The sequence below is a fragment of the Somniosus microcephalus genome, chromosome 15 (genome assembly GCF_052327205.1).
Source record: "Somniosus microcephalus isolate GS21.2 chromosome 15, FLI_Smic_1.0, whole genome shotgun sequence".
NCBI classification, from domain to species: Eukaryota; Metazoa; Chordata; class Chondrichthyes; order Squaliformes; family Somniosidae; genus Somniosus; species Somniosus microcephalus.
This window is the reverse complement of record NC_141001.1, coordinates 125,474,296-125,488,048: the sequence shown is the minus strand read 5'-3', so window position 1 is coordinate 125,488,048 and position 13,753 is coordinate 125,474,296.

Here is a 13,753-nt window from a genome sequence, read left to right as displayed (position 1 = left end):
AGACCAGGTGGAACTACTGTACACTGAGGGGTGGGGAATGGACAGACCAGGTGGATCTACTGTACACGGAGGGGTGGAGAATGGACAGACCAGGTGGATCTACTGTACACTGAGGGGTGGAGAATGGACAGACCAGGTGGATCTACTGTACACAGAGGGCTGGGGAATGGACAGACCAGGTGGAACTACTGTACACGGAGGGGTGGAGAATGGGCAGACCAGGTGGAACTACTGTACACGGAGGGGTGGAGGATGGACAGACCAGGTGGAACTACTGTACACGGAGGGGTGGAGAATGGACAGACCAGATGGATCTACTGTACATTGAGGGGTGGGAAATGGACAGACCAGGTGGAACTACTGTACACAGAGGGGTGGAGAATGGACAGACCAGGTGGAACTACTGTACACTGAGGGGTGGGGAATGGACAGACCAGGTGGATCTACTGTACACGGAGGGGTGGAGAATGGACAGACCAGGTGGATCTACTGTACACAGAGGGCTGGGGAATGGACAGACCAGGTGGAACTACTGTACACGGAGGGGTGGAGAATGGGCAGACCAGGTGGAACTACCGTACACGGAGGGGTGGAGAATGGACAGACCAGGTGGAACTACTGTACACTGAGGGGTGGAGGATGGACAGACCAGGTGGAACTACTGTACACGGAGGGGTGGAGAATGGACAGACCAGGTGGAACTACTGTACACTGAGGGGTGGAGAATGGACAGACCAGGTGGAACTACTGTACACTGAGGACTGGAGAATGGACAGACCAGGTGGATCTACTGTACACAGAGGGGTGGAGAATGGACAGACCAGTTGGATCTACTGTACACTGAGGGGTGGAGAATGGACAGACCAGGTGGAACTACTGTACACTGAGGGGTGGAGAATGGACAGACCAGGTGGATCTACTGTACACAGAGGGGTGGGGAATGGACAGACCAGGTGGAACTACTGTACACAGAGGGGTGGGGAATGGACAGACCAGGTGGAACTACTGTACACAGAGGGCTGGAGAATGGACAGACCAGGTGGAACTACTAACACTGAGGGGTGGGGAATGGACAGACCAGGTGGATCTACTGTACACTGAGGGGTGGAGAATGGACAGACCAGGTGCATCTACTGTACACAGAGGGGTGGAGAATGGACAGACCAGGTGGATCGAATGTACACTGAGGGGTGGAGAATGGACAGACCAGGTGCATCTACTGTACACAGAGGGGTGGAGAATGGACAGACCAGGTGGAACTACTGTACACTGAGGGGTGGAGAATGGACAGACCAGGTGGAACTACTGTACACTGAGGGGTGGAGAATGGACAGACCAGGTGGAACTACTGTACACAGAGGGCTGGAGAATGGACAGACCAGGTGGATCTACTGTACACAGAGGGCTGGAGAATGGACAGACCAGGTGGATCTACTGTACACAGAGGGCTGGAGAATGGACAGACCAGGTGGATCTACTGTACACAGAGGGGTGGAGAATGGACAGACCAGGTGGAACTACTAACACTGAGGACTGGAGAATGGACAGACCAGGTAGATTCAGACCCTGAATAACCTGCTGCTCTCATTAAATGAATCTTCTAACCCTCAGTCCCACTCCAGGCCCAATAATCATCCTGGAACCCATTGATCAGCTGGGGGATTTGAATCAAAGTCTGTCCCTTGGTCTCAGAGCGATCGACTTACCCAGAGGTTTGTTCAATCTTTGGCCGACAGGTGTGAACATTTGCAAGTGCATTAACCAGAACGTTAGATTTTATTGAAACTCACCAGAAATCAATGCCTTTTATAACCGGAGCTCGGCACCAAGGTGCGTGGCAGGACCCGGTTGTCAGGAATCTGTACATTGCTGCGAACTCCTGGCGAGATACAGGAACTGGGATGAGTTACAGACCCCCATCACCCCCTCAACTAGCAGAGAACCGCCTTCCAGAGATGCGAAGATTCTAGTTCGATCCCCATTTGTGTCTTGTTACTGTCGGTTTCACCGCACCGATTAGCACAGAATAAATCTGAAAACGAGAGCGGTTTTAAAAGTTGCTTTTAATTAATATTCAAATTGGGCCGACAGCGATTGCTGGGACTGGCCAACTGCTATCGATGGTGAAATGGGTGATTCGGGGCTGGAGTTTGATCCAAAGCATCTCCCACCTTCCCGCCGCGGTGATGTTGCTGGTCCCGAGCTAAGATTATTTTTATTATCTGGTAGTAAGAGTGGAGCTCGGTATGTTGATGTGGGCAATGATCTCGGCCTGGAATAATCTGCAGACATGGAGGTGAGCAAGTTGGAGTCCGTCATAACTGTGATGAAATATTCCATTCATCACTGCCTGTGACTGTGGTTGGTTTCAGGTTTCAGTTCCCTTACCTCAGTTCCGTCTCCTCACCATTGTATTCTATATTGTAATGTATTGAGTGTAGGGCTCCGCCCATACCTGGCCCCTATGTAAGCGAGCTCAGTCTGGCCTCATATCCAGTACTGCAGACCTCCAGATGGAAGATACCTCTCTCCACTACGTGTTACCTTCTAAGTTAATAAAAGCCTTGTTTTGTTTTGCTAACATCGAGTCTCGGAATTATTGAGGCACATCAATAACAAAGTTAGACACCCTGCTGGGAGAGGTAAACAGCCTTTATGTTCCAGAGGAGTTCGGATTCTGTTTTGAGACAGTGTGCCTTGAAGAGTGTTGCCTCCTTTCTGAAACTGCACTGTCAGAGGGGCAGTACTGTGGGAGTGCCGCACTGTCGGAGGGGCAGTACTGAGGGAGTGCCGCACTGTCAGGGGGGCAGTAATGTGGGAGCGCTGCACTATCGGAGGGGCAGTACTGAGGGAGTGCCGCACTGTCAGAGGGGCAGCACTGAGGGAGTGCTGCACTGTCAGAGGGGCAGAACTGAGGGAGTGCTGCACTGTCAGAGGGGCAGTACTGAGGGAGTGCCGCACTGTCAGAGGGGCAGTACTGAGGGAGTGCTGCACTGTCAGGGGGGCAGTACTGTGGGAGCGCTGCACTGTCGGAGGGGCAGTACTGAGGGAGCGCCGCTCTGTCGGAGGGGCAGTACTGAGAGGGTGCCGCACTGTCAGAGGGGCAGTACTGAGGGAGTGCTGCACTGTCAGGGGGGCAGTATTGTGGGAGCGCTGCACTGTCGGAGGGGCAGTACTGAGGGAGTGCCGCACTGTCGGAGGGGCAGTACTGAGGGAGCGCCGCTCTGTCTGAGGAACAGTACTGAGAGGGTGCCGCACTGTCAGAGGGGCAGTAATGAGGGAGCGCTGCACTGTCGGAGGGGCAGTACTGAGGGAGCACTGCACTGCCGGAGCGGCTGTACTGGGAGCACTGCCAGAGGGGCAGTACTGAGGGAGCGCCGCACTGTCGGAGGGGCAGTACTGAGGGAGCGCCGCTCTGTCGGAGGGGCAGTACTGAGGGAGTACTGCACTGTCAGAGGGGCAGTACTGTGGGAGTGCTGCACTGTCGGAGGGGCAGTACTGAGGGAGTGCTGCACTGTCGGGGGGCAGTACTGAGGGAGTACTACACTGTCAGAGCGGCAGTACTGTGGGTGTGCTGCACTGTCGGAGGGGCAGTACTGAGGGAGTGCTGCACTGTCGGGGGGGCAGTACTGAGGGAGTACTGCACTGTCAGAGGGGCAGTACTGTGGGAGTGCTGCACTGTCGGAGGGGCTGTACTGAGGGAGTGCCGCACTGTCGGAGGGTCAGTACTGAGGGAGCACTGCACTGTCGGAGGGGCGGTACTGAGCGAGCGCTGCACTGTCGGAGGGGCGGTACTGAGGGAGTGCTGCACTGTCGGAGGGGCGGTACTGAGCGAGCGCTGCACTGTCGGAGGGGCTGTACTGGGAGCACTGCCAGAGGAGCAGTACTGAGGGAGCACTGCACTGCCGGAGGGGCTGTACTGGGAGCACTGCCAGAGGGGCAGTACTGAGGGAGCGCCGCACTGTCGGAGGGGCAGTACTGAGGGAGTGCTGCACTGTCGGAGGGGCGGTACTGAGCGAGCGCTGCACTGTCGGAGGGGCTGTACTGGGAGCACTGCCAGAGGGGCAGTACTGAGGGAGCACTGCACTGCCGGAGGGGCTGTACTGGGAGCACTGCCAGAGGGGCAGTACTGAGGGAGCGCGGCACAGTCGGAGGGGCAGTACTGAGGGAGTGCTGCACTGTCGGAGGGGCCATACTGAGGGAGCGCCGCTCTGTCGGAGGGGCAGTACTGAGAGGGTGCCGCACTGTCAGAGGGGCAGTACTGTGGGAGCGCTGCACTGTCGGAGGGGCAGTACTGAGGGAGTGCCGCACTGTTAGGGGGCAGTACTGAGGGAGTACTGCACTGTCAGAGGGGCAGTACTGTGGGAGCGCTGCACTGTCGGAGGGGCAGCACTGAGGGAGTGCTGCACTGTCGGGGGGCAGTACTGAGGGAGTACTACACTGTCAGAGGGGCAGTACTGTGGGAGTGCCGCACTGTCGGAGGGGCAGTACTGACGGAGTGCTGCACTGTCGGGGAGGCAGTACTGAGGGAGTACTGCACTGTCAGAGGGGCAGTACTGTGGGAGTGCTGCACTGTCGGAGGGGCTGTACTGAGGGAGTGCCGCACTGTCGGAGGTTCAGTACTGAGGGAGTGCCGCACTGTCGGAGGGTCAGTACTGAGGGAGTGCTGCACTGTCGGAGGGGCAGTACTGTGGGAGTGCCGCACTGTCGGAGGGGCAGTACTGAGGGAGTGCCGCACTGTCAGAGGGGCAGTACTGAGGGAGTGCTGCACTGTCAGGGGGGCAGTAATGTGGGAGCGCTGCACTGTCGGAGGGGCAGTACTGAGGGAGTGCCGCACTGTCAGAGGGGCAGTACTGAGGGAGTGCTGCACTGTCAGGGGGGCAGTACTGTGGGAGCGCTGCACTGTCGGAGGGGCAGTACTGAGGGAGCGCCGCTCTGTTGGAGGGGCAGTACTGAGAGGGTGCCGCACTGTCAGAGGGGCAGTACTGAGGGAGTGCTGCACTGTCAGGGGGGCAGTACTGTGGGAGCGCTGCACTGTCGGAGGGGCAGTACTGAGGGAGTGCTGCACTGTCAGAGGGGCAGTACTGAGGGAGTGCTGCACTTTCAGGGGGGCAGTACTGTGGGAGCGCTGCACTGTCGGAGGGGCAGTACTGAGGGAGTACTGCACTGCCGGAGGGGCTGTACTGGGAGCACTGCCAGAGGGGCAGTACTGAGGGAGCACTGCACTGCCGGAGGGGCTGTACTGGGAGCACTGCCAGAGGGGCAGTACTGAAGGAGCGCCACACTGTCGGAGGGGCAGTACTGAGGGAGTGCTGCACTGTCGGAGGGGCCGTACTGAGGGAGCACCACTCTGTCGGAGGGGCAGTACTGAGAGGGTGCCGCACTGTCAGAGGGGCAGTACTGTGGGAGTACTGCACTGTCAGAGGGGCAGTACTGTGGGAGCGCTGCACTGTCGGAGGGGCAGTACTGAGGGAGTGCTGCAATGTCGGGGGGCAGTACTGAGGGAGTACTACACTGTCAGAGGGGCAGTACTGTGGGTGCGCCGCACTGTCGGAGGGGCAGTACTGAGGGAGTGCTGCACTGTCGGGGGGGGCAGTACTGAGGGAGTACTGCACTGTCAGAGGGGCAGTACTGTGGGAGTGCTGCACTGTCGGAGGGGCTGTACTGAGGGAGTGCCGCACTGTCGGAGGGTCAGTACTGAGGGAGTGCCGCACTGTCGGAGGGGCGGTACTGAGCGAGCGCTGCACTGTCGGAGGGGTGGTACTGAGGGAGCGCTGCACTGTCGGAGGGGCGGTACTGAGCGAGCGCTGCACTGTCGGAGGGGCGGTACTGAGGGTGTGCTGCACTGTCGGAGGGGCGGTACTGAGCGAGCGCTGCACTGTCGGAGAGGCTGTACTGGGAGCACTGCCAGAGGGGCAGTGCTGAGGGAGCACTGCACTGCCGGAGGGGCTGTACTGGGAGCACTGCCAGAGGGGCAGTACTGAGGGAGCGCCGCACTGTCAGAGGGGCAGTACTGAGGGAGTGCTGCAGTGTCGGAGGGGCGGTACTGAGCGAGCGCTGCACTGTCGGAGGGGCTGTACTGGGAGCACTGCCAGAGGGGCAGTACTGAGGGAGCACTGCACTGCCGGAGGGGCTGCACTGGGAGCACTGCCAGAGTGGCAGTACTGAGGGAGCGCCGCACTGTCGGAGGGGCAGTACTGAGGGAGTGCTGCACTGTCGGAGGGGCAGTACTGAGGGAGTGCCGCACTGTCAGGGGGCAGTACTGAGGGAGTACTGCACTGTCAGAGGGGCAGTACTGTGGGAGCGCTGCACTGTCGGAGGGGCAGTACTGAGGGAGTGCTGCACTGTCGGGGAGGCAGTACTGAGGGAGTACTGCACTGTCAGAGGTGCAGTACTGTGGGAGTGCTGCACTGTCGGAGGGGCTGTACTGAGGGAGTGCTGCACTGTCGGAGGGGCTGTACTGGGAGCACTGCCAGAGGGGCAGTACTGAGGGAGCGCCGCACTGTCAGAGGGGCAGTACTGAGGGAGTGCTGCAGTGTCGGAGGGGCGGTACTGAGCGAGCGCTGCACTGTCGGAGGGGCTGTACTGGGAGCACTGCCAGAGGGGCAGTACTGAGGGAGCACTGCACTGCCGGAGGGGCTGCACTGGGAGCACTGCCAGAGTGGCAGTACTGAGGGAGCGCCGCACTGTCGGAGGGGCAGTACTGAGGGAGTGCTGCACTGTCGGAGGGGCAGTACTGAGGGAGTGCCGCACTGTCAGGGGGCAGTACTGAGGGAGTACTGCACTGTCAGAGGGGCAGTACTGTGGGAGCGCTGCACTGTCGGAGGGGCAGTACTGAGGGAGTGCTGCACTGTCGGGGAGGCAGTACTGAGGGAGTACTGCACTGTCAGAGGTGCAGTACTGTGGGAGTGCTGCACTGTCGGAGGGGCTGTACTGAGGGAGTGCTGCACTGTCGGAGGGGCAGTACTGAGGGAGTGCCGCACTGTCAGGGGGCAGTACTGAGGGAGTACTGCACTGTCAGAGGGGCAGTACTGTGGGAGCGCTGCACTGTCGGAGGGGCAGTACTGAGGGAGTGCTGCACTGTCGGGGGGCAGTACTGAGGGAGTACTACACTGTCAGAGGGGCAGTACGGTGGGAATGCCGCACTGTCGGAGGGGCAGTACTGAGGGAGTGCTGCACTGTCGGGGAGGCAGTACTGAGGGAGTACTGCACTGTCAGAGGTGCAGTACTGTGGGAGTGCTGCACTGTCAGAGGGGCTGTACTGAGGGAGTGCCGCACTGTCGGAGGGTCAGTACTGAGGGAGTGCTGCACTGTCGGGGGGGCAGTACTGAGGGAGTACTACACTGTCAGAGGGGCAGTACTGTGGGAGTGCCGCACTGTCGGAGGGGCAGTACTGACGGAGTGCTGCACTGTCGGGGAGGCAGTACTGAGGGAGTACTGCACTGTCAGAGGGGCAGTACTGTGGGAGTGCTGCACTGTTGGAGGGGCTGTACTGAGGGAGTGCCGCACTGTTGGAGGGTCAGTACTGAGGGAGTGCCGCACTGTCGGAGGGTCAGTACTGAGGGAGTGCTGCACTGTCGGAGGGGCAGTACTGTGGGAGTGCCGCACTGTCGGAGGGGCAGTACTGAGGGAGTGCCGCACTGTCAGAGGGGCAGTACTGAGGGAGTGCTGCACTGTCAGGGGGGCAGTAATGTGGGAGCACTGCACTGTCGGAGGGGCAGTACTGAGGGAGTGCTGCACTGTCAGAGGGGCAGTACTGAGGGAGTGCTGCACTTTCAGGGGGGCAGTACTGTGGGAGCGCTGCACTGTCGGAGGGGCAGTACTGAGGGAGTACTGCACTGCCGGAGGGGCTGTACTGGGAGCACTGCCAGAGGGGCAGTACTGAGGGAGCACTGCACTGCCGGAGGGGCTGTGCTGGGAGCACTGCCAGAGGGGCAGTACTGAAGGAGCGCCACACTGTCGGAGGGGCAGTACTGAGGGAGTGCTGCACTGTCGGAGGGGCCGTACTGAGGGAGCGCCACTCTGTCGGAGGGGCGGTACTGAGAGGGTGCCGCACTGTCAGAGGGGCAGTACTGTGGGAGTACTGCACTGTCAGAGGGGCTTTACTGTGGGAGCGCTGCACTGTCGGAGGGGCAGTACTGAGGGAGTGCTGCACTGTCGGGGGGCAGTACTGAGGGAGTACTACACTGTCAGAGGGGCAGTACTGTGGGTGCGCCGCACTGTCGGAGGGGCAGTACTGAGGGAGTGCTGCACTGTCGGGGGGGCAGTACTGAGGGAGTACTGCACTGTCAGAGGGGCAGTACTGTGGGAGTGCTGCACTGTCGGAGGGGCTGTACTGAGAGAGTGCCGCACTGTCGGAGTGTCAGTACTGAGGGAGTGCCGCACTGTCGGATGGGCGGTACTGAGCGAGCGCTGCACTGTCGGAGGGATGGTACTGAGGGAGTGCTGCACTGTCGGAGGGGCGGGTACTGAGCGAGCGCTGCACTGTCGGAGGGGCGGTACTGAGGGTGTGCTGCACTGTCGGAGCGGCGGTACTGAGCGAGCGCTGCACTGTCAGAGAGGCTGTACTGGGAGCACTGCCAGAGGGGCAGTGCTGAGGGAGCACTGCACTGCCGGAGGGGCTGTACTGGGAGCACTGCCAGAGGGGCAGTACTGAGGGAGCGCCGCACTGTCAGAGGGGCAGTACTGAGGGAGTGCTGCAGTGTCGGAGGGGAGGGCGGTACTGAGCGAGCGCTGCACTGTCGGAGGGGCTGTACTGGGAGCACTGCCAGAGGGGCAGTACTGAGGGAGCACTGCACTGCCGGAGGGGCTGTACTGGGAGCACTGCCAGAGTGGCAGTACTGAGGGAGCGCCGCACTGTCGGAGGGGCAGTACTGAGGGAGTGCTGCACTGTCGGAGGGGCAGTACTGAGGGAGTGCCGCACTGTCAGGGGGCAGTACTGAGGGAGTACTGCACTGTCAGAGGGGCAGTACTGTGGGAGCGCTGCACTGTCGGAGGGGCAGTACTGAGGGAGTGCTGCACTGTCGGGGGGCGGTACTGAGGGAGTACTACACTGTTAGAGGGGCAGTACGGTGGGAGTGCCGCACTGTCGGAGGGGCAGTACTGAGGGAGTGCTGCACTGTCGGGGAGGCAGTACTGAGGGAGTACTGCACTGTCAGAGGTGCAGTACTGTGGGAGTGCTGCACTGTCGGAGGGGCTGTACTGAGGGAGTGCTGCATTGTCGGAGGGGCAGTACTGAGGGAGTGCCGCACTGTCAGGGGGCAGTACTGAGGGAGAACTGCACTGTCAGAGGGGCAGTACTGTGGGAGCGCTGCACTGTCGGAGGGGCAGTACTGAGGGAGTGCTGCACTGTCGGGGGGCAGTACTGAGGGAGTACTACACTGTCAGAGGGGCAGTACGGTGGGAATGCCGTACTGTCGGAGGGGCAGTACTGAGGGAGTGCTGCACTGTCGGGGAGGCAGTACTGAGGAAGTACTGCACTGTCAGAGGTGCAGTACTGTGGGAGTGCTGCACTGTCGGAGGGGCTGTACTGAGGGAGTGCCCGCACTGTCGGAGGGTCAGTACTGAGGGAGTGCCGCACTGTCGGAGGGTCAGTACTGAGGGAGTGCTGCACTGTCGGAGGGGCAGTACTGAGGGACTACTGCACTGTCAGAGGGTCAGTACTGAGGGAGCGCTGCACTGTCGGAGGGGCACAACTGAGGGAGCGTCGCACTGTCGGAAGGGCATAACTGAGGGAGCGTCGCACTGTCGGAAGGGCAGTCCTGAGGGAGCGCTGCACTGTCGGAGGGGCAGTACTGAGCGAGAGCTGCACTGACAGAGGGGCGGTACTGAGGGAGCACTGCGCTGTCGATGGGGCAGTACTGAGGGAGCGCTGCACTGTCGGAGGGCCAGTACTGAGGGAGTGCCGCACTGTCGGAGGGCCAGTACTGAGGGAGCGCTGCACTGTAGGAGGGGCAGTACTGAGAGAGCGCTGCACTGTCGGAGGGGCAGTACTGAGGGAGCACCGCACTGTCGGAGGGCCAGCACTGAAGGAGCGCTGCATTGTCGGAGGGGCAGTACTGAGGGAGCACTGCACTGCTGGAGGGGCTGTACTGGGAGCACTGCACTGTCGGAGGGGCAGTACTGAGGGAGCGCTGCTCTGTCGGAGGGGCTGTACTGAGGGAGTGCCGCACTGTCAGAGGGACAGTACTGAGGGAGTGCCGCACTGTTGGATGGACAGTACTGAGGGAGGGCTGCACTTTCGGAGGGGCAGTACTGAGGGAATGCTGCACAGTCGGAGGGTCAGTACTGAGGGAGCGCTGCACTGTCGGAGGGGCAGTACTGAGGGAGTGCCGCACTGTCAGAGTGGCAGTACTGAGGGAGTGCTGCACTGTCAGGGGGGCAGTACTGTGGGAGCGCTGCACTGTCGGAGGGGCAGTACTGAGGGAGTGCCGCATTGTCAGAGGGGCAGTACTGAGGGAGTGCTGCACTGTCAGGGGGGCAGTACTGTGGGAGCACTGCACTGTCGGAGGGGCAGTACTGAGGGAGTGCTGCACTGTCGGAGGGGCAGTACTGAGGGACTGCTGCGCTGTCAGAGGGTCAGTACTGAGGGAGCGCTGCACTGTCGGAGGGGCATAACTGAGGGAGCGTCGCACTGTCGGAAGGGCATAACTGAGGGAGCGTCGCACTGTCGGAAGGGCAGTACTGAGGGAGTGCTGCACTGTCGGAGGGGCAGTACTGAGCGAGAGCTGCACTGACAGAGGGGCGGTACTGAGGGAGCACTGCGCTGTCGATGGGGCAGTACTGAGGGAGCGCTGCACTGTTGGAGGGCCAGTACTGAGGGAGTGCCGCACTGTCGGAGGGCCAGTACTGAGGGAGCGCTGCACTGTAGGAGGGGCAGTACTGAGAGAGCGCTGCACTGTCGGAGGGGCAGTACTGAGGGAGCACCGCACCGTCGGAGGGCCAGTACTGAAGGAGCGCTGCATTGTCGGAGGGGCAGTACAGAGGGAGCACTGCACTGCTGGAGGGGCTGTACTGGGAGCACTGCACTGTCGGAGGGGCAGTACTGAGGGAGTGCTGCACTGTCGGAGGGGCAGTGCTGAGGGAGTGCCGCACTGTCAGAGGGGCAGTACTGAGGGAGTGCTGCACTGTCAGAGGGGCAGTACTGAGTGAGTGCTGCACAGTCGGAGGGTCAGTACTGAGGGAGCGCTGCACTGTCGGAGGGGCAGTGCTGAGGGAGTGCCGCACTGTCAGAGGGGCAGTACTGAGGGAGTGCTGCACTGTCAGGGGGGCTGTACTGTGGGAGCGCTGCGCTGTCGGAGGGGCAGTACTGAGGGAGTGCCGCACTGTCAGAGGGGCGGTACTGAGGGAGTGCTGCACTGTCAGGGGGGCAGTACTGTGGGAGCACTGCACTGTCGGAGGGGCAGTACTGAGGGAGCGCCGCTCTGTCGGAGGGACAGTACTGAGAGGGTGCCGCACTGTCAGAGGGGCAGTACTGTGGGAGCGCTGCACTGTCGGAGGGGCAGTACTGAGGGAGTACTGCACTGCCGGATGGGTTGTACTGGGAGCACTGCCAGAGGGGCAGTACTGAGGGAGCACTGCACTGCCGGAGGGGCTGTACTGGGAGCACTGCCAGAGGGGCAGTACTGAGGGAGCGCCGCACTGTCGGAGGGGCAGTACTGAGGGAGTGCTGCACTGTCGGAGGGGCAGTACTGAGGGAGTGCCGCACTGTCAGGGAGCAGTACTGAGGGAGTACTGCACTGTCAGAGGGGCAGTACTGTGGGAGCGCTGCACTGTCGGAGGGGCAGTACTGAGGGAGTGCTACACTGTCGGGGGGCAGTATTGAGTGAGTACTACACTGTCAGAGGGGCAGTACTGTAGGAGTGCCGCACTGTCGCAGGGGCAGTACTGAGGGAGTGCTGCACTGTCGGGGAGGCAGTACTGAGGGAGTACTGCACTGTCAGAGGTGCAGTACTGTGGGAGTGCTGCACTGTCGGAGGGGCTGTACTGAGGGAGTGCCGCACTGTCGGAGGGTCAGTACTGAGGGAGTGCCGCACTGTCGGAGGGTCAGTACTGAGGGAGTGCTGCACTGTCGGAGGGGCAGTACTGAGGGACTACTGCACTGTCAGAGGGTCAGTACTGAGGGAGCGCTGCACTGTCGGAGGGGCATAACTGAGGGAGCGTCGCACTGTCGGAAGGGCAGTACTGAGGGAGCGCTGCACTGTCGGAGGGCCAGTACTGAGGGAGAGCTGCACTGTAGGAGGGGCAGTACTGAGAGAGCTCTGCACTGTCGGAGGGGCAGTACTGAGGGAGCACCGCACTGTTGGAGGGCCAGTACTGAAGGAGCGCTGCATTGTCGGAGGGGCAGTACTGAGGGAGCACTGCACTGCTGGAGGGGCTGTACTGGGAGCACTGCACTGTCGGAGGGGCAGTACTGAGGGAGCGCCGCTCTGTCGGAGGGGCTGTACTGAGGGAGTGCCGCACTGTCAGGAGGACAGTACTGAGGGAGTGCCGCACTGTCGGATGGACAGTACTGAGGGAGGGCTGCACTTTCGGAGGGGCAGTACTGAGGGAGTGCTGCACAGTCGGAGGGTCAGTACTGAGGGAGCGCTGCACTGTCAGAGGGGCAGTACTGAGGGAGTGCCGCACTGTCAGAGGGGCAGTACTGAGGGAGTGCTGCACTGTCAGGGGGGCAGTACTGTGGGAACGCTGCACTGTCGGAGGGGCAGCACTGAGGGAGTGCCGCACTGTCAGAGGGGCAGTACTGAGGGAGTGCTGCACTGTCAGGGGGGCAGTACTGTGGTAGCGCTGCACTGTCGGAGGGGCAGTACTGAGGGAGCGCCGCTCTGTCGGAGGGGCAGTACTGAGAGGGTGCCGCACTGTCAGAGGGGCAGTACTGTGGGAGCGCTGCACTGTCGGAGGGGCAGTACTGAGGGAGCACTGCACTGCCGGAGGGGCTGTACTGGGAGCACTGCCAGAGGGGCAGTACTGAGGGAGCACTGCACTGCCGGAGGGGCTGTACTGGGAGCACTGCCAGAGGGGCAGTACTGAGCGAGCGCCGCACTGTCGGAGGGGCAGTACTGAGGGAGTGCTGCACTGTCGGTGGGGCAGTACTGAGGGAGTGCCGCACTGTCAGGGGGCAGTATTTAGGGAGTACTGCACTGTCAGAGGGGCAGTACTGAGGGAGTGCTGTACTGTCGGGGGGCAGTACTGAGGGAGTACTACACTGTCAGAGGGGCAGTACGGTGGGAATGCCGTACTGTCGGAGGGGCAGTACTGAGGGAGTGCTGCACTGTCGGGGAGGCAGTACTGAGGAAGTACTGCACTGTCAGAGGTGCAGTACTGTGGGAGTGCTGCACTATCGGAGGGGCTGTACTGAGGGAGTGCCGCACTGTCGGAGGGTCAGTACTGAGGGAGTGCCGCACTGTCGGAGGGTCAGTACTGAGGGAGTGCTGCACTGTCGGAGGGGCAGTACTGAGGGACTACTGCACTGTCAGAGGGTCAGTACTGAGGGAGCGCTGCACTGTCGGAGGGGCACAACTGAGGGAGCGTCGCACTGTCGGAAGGGCATAACTGAGGGAGCGTCGCACTGTCGGAAGGGCAGTCCTGAGGGAGCGCTGCACTGTCGGAGGGGCAGTACTGAGCGAGAGCTGCACTGACAGAGGGGCGGTACTGAGGGAGCACTGCGCTGTCGATGGGGCAGTACTGAGGGAGCGCTGCACTGTCGGAGGGCCAGTACTGAGGGAGTGCCGCACTGTCGGAGGGCCAGTACTGA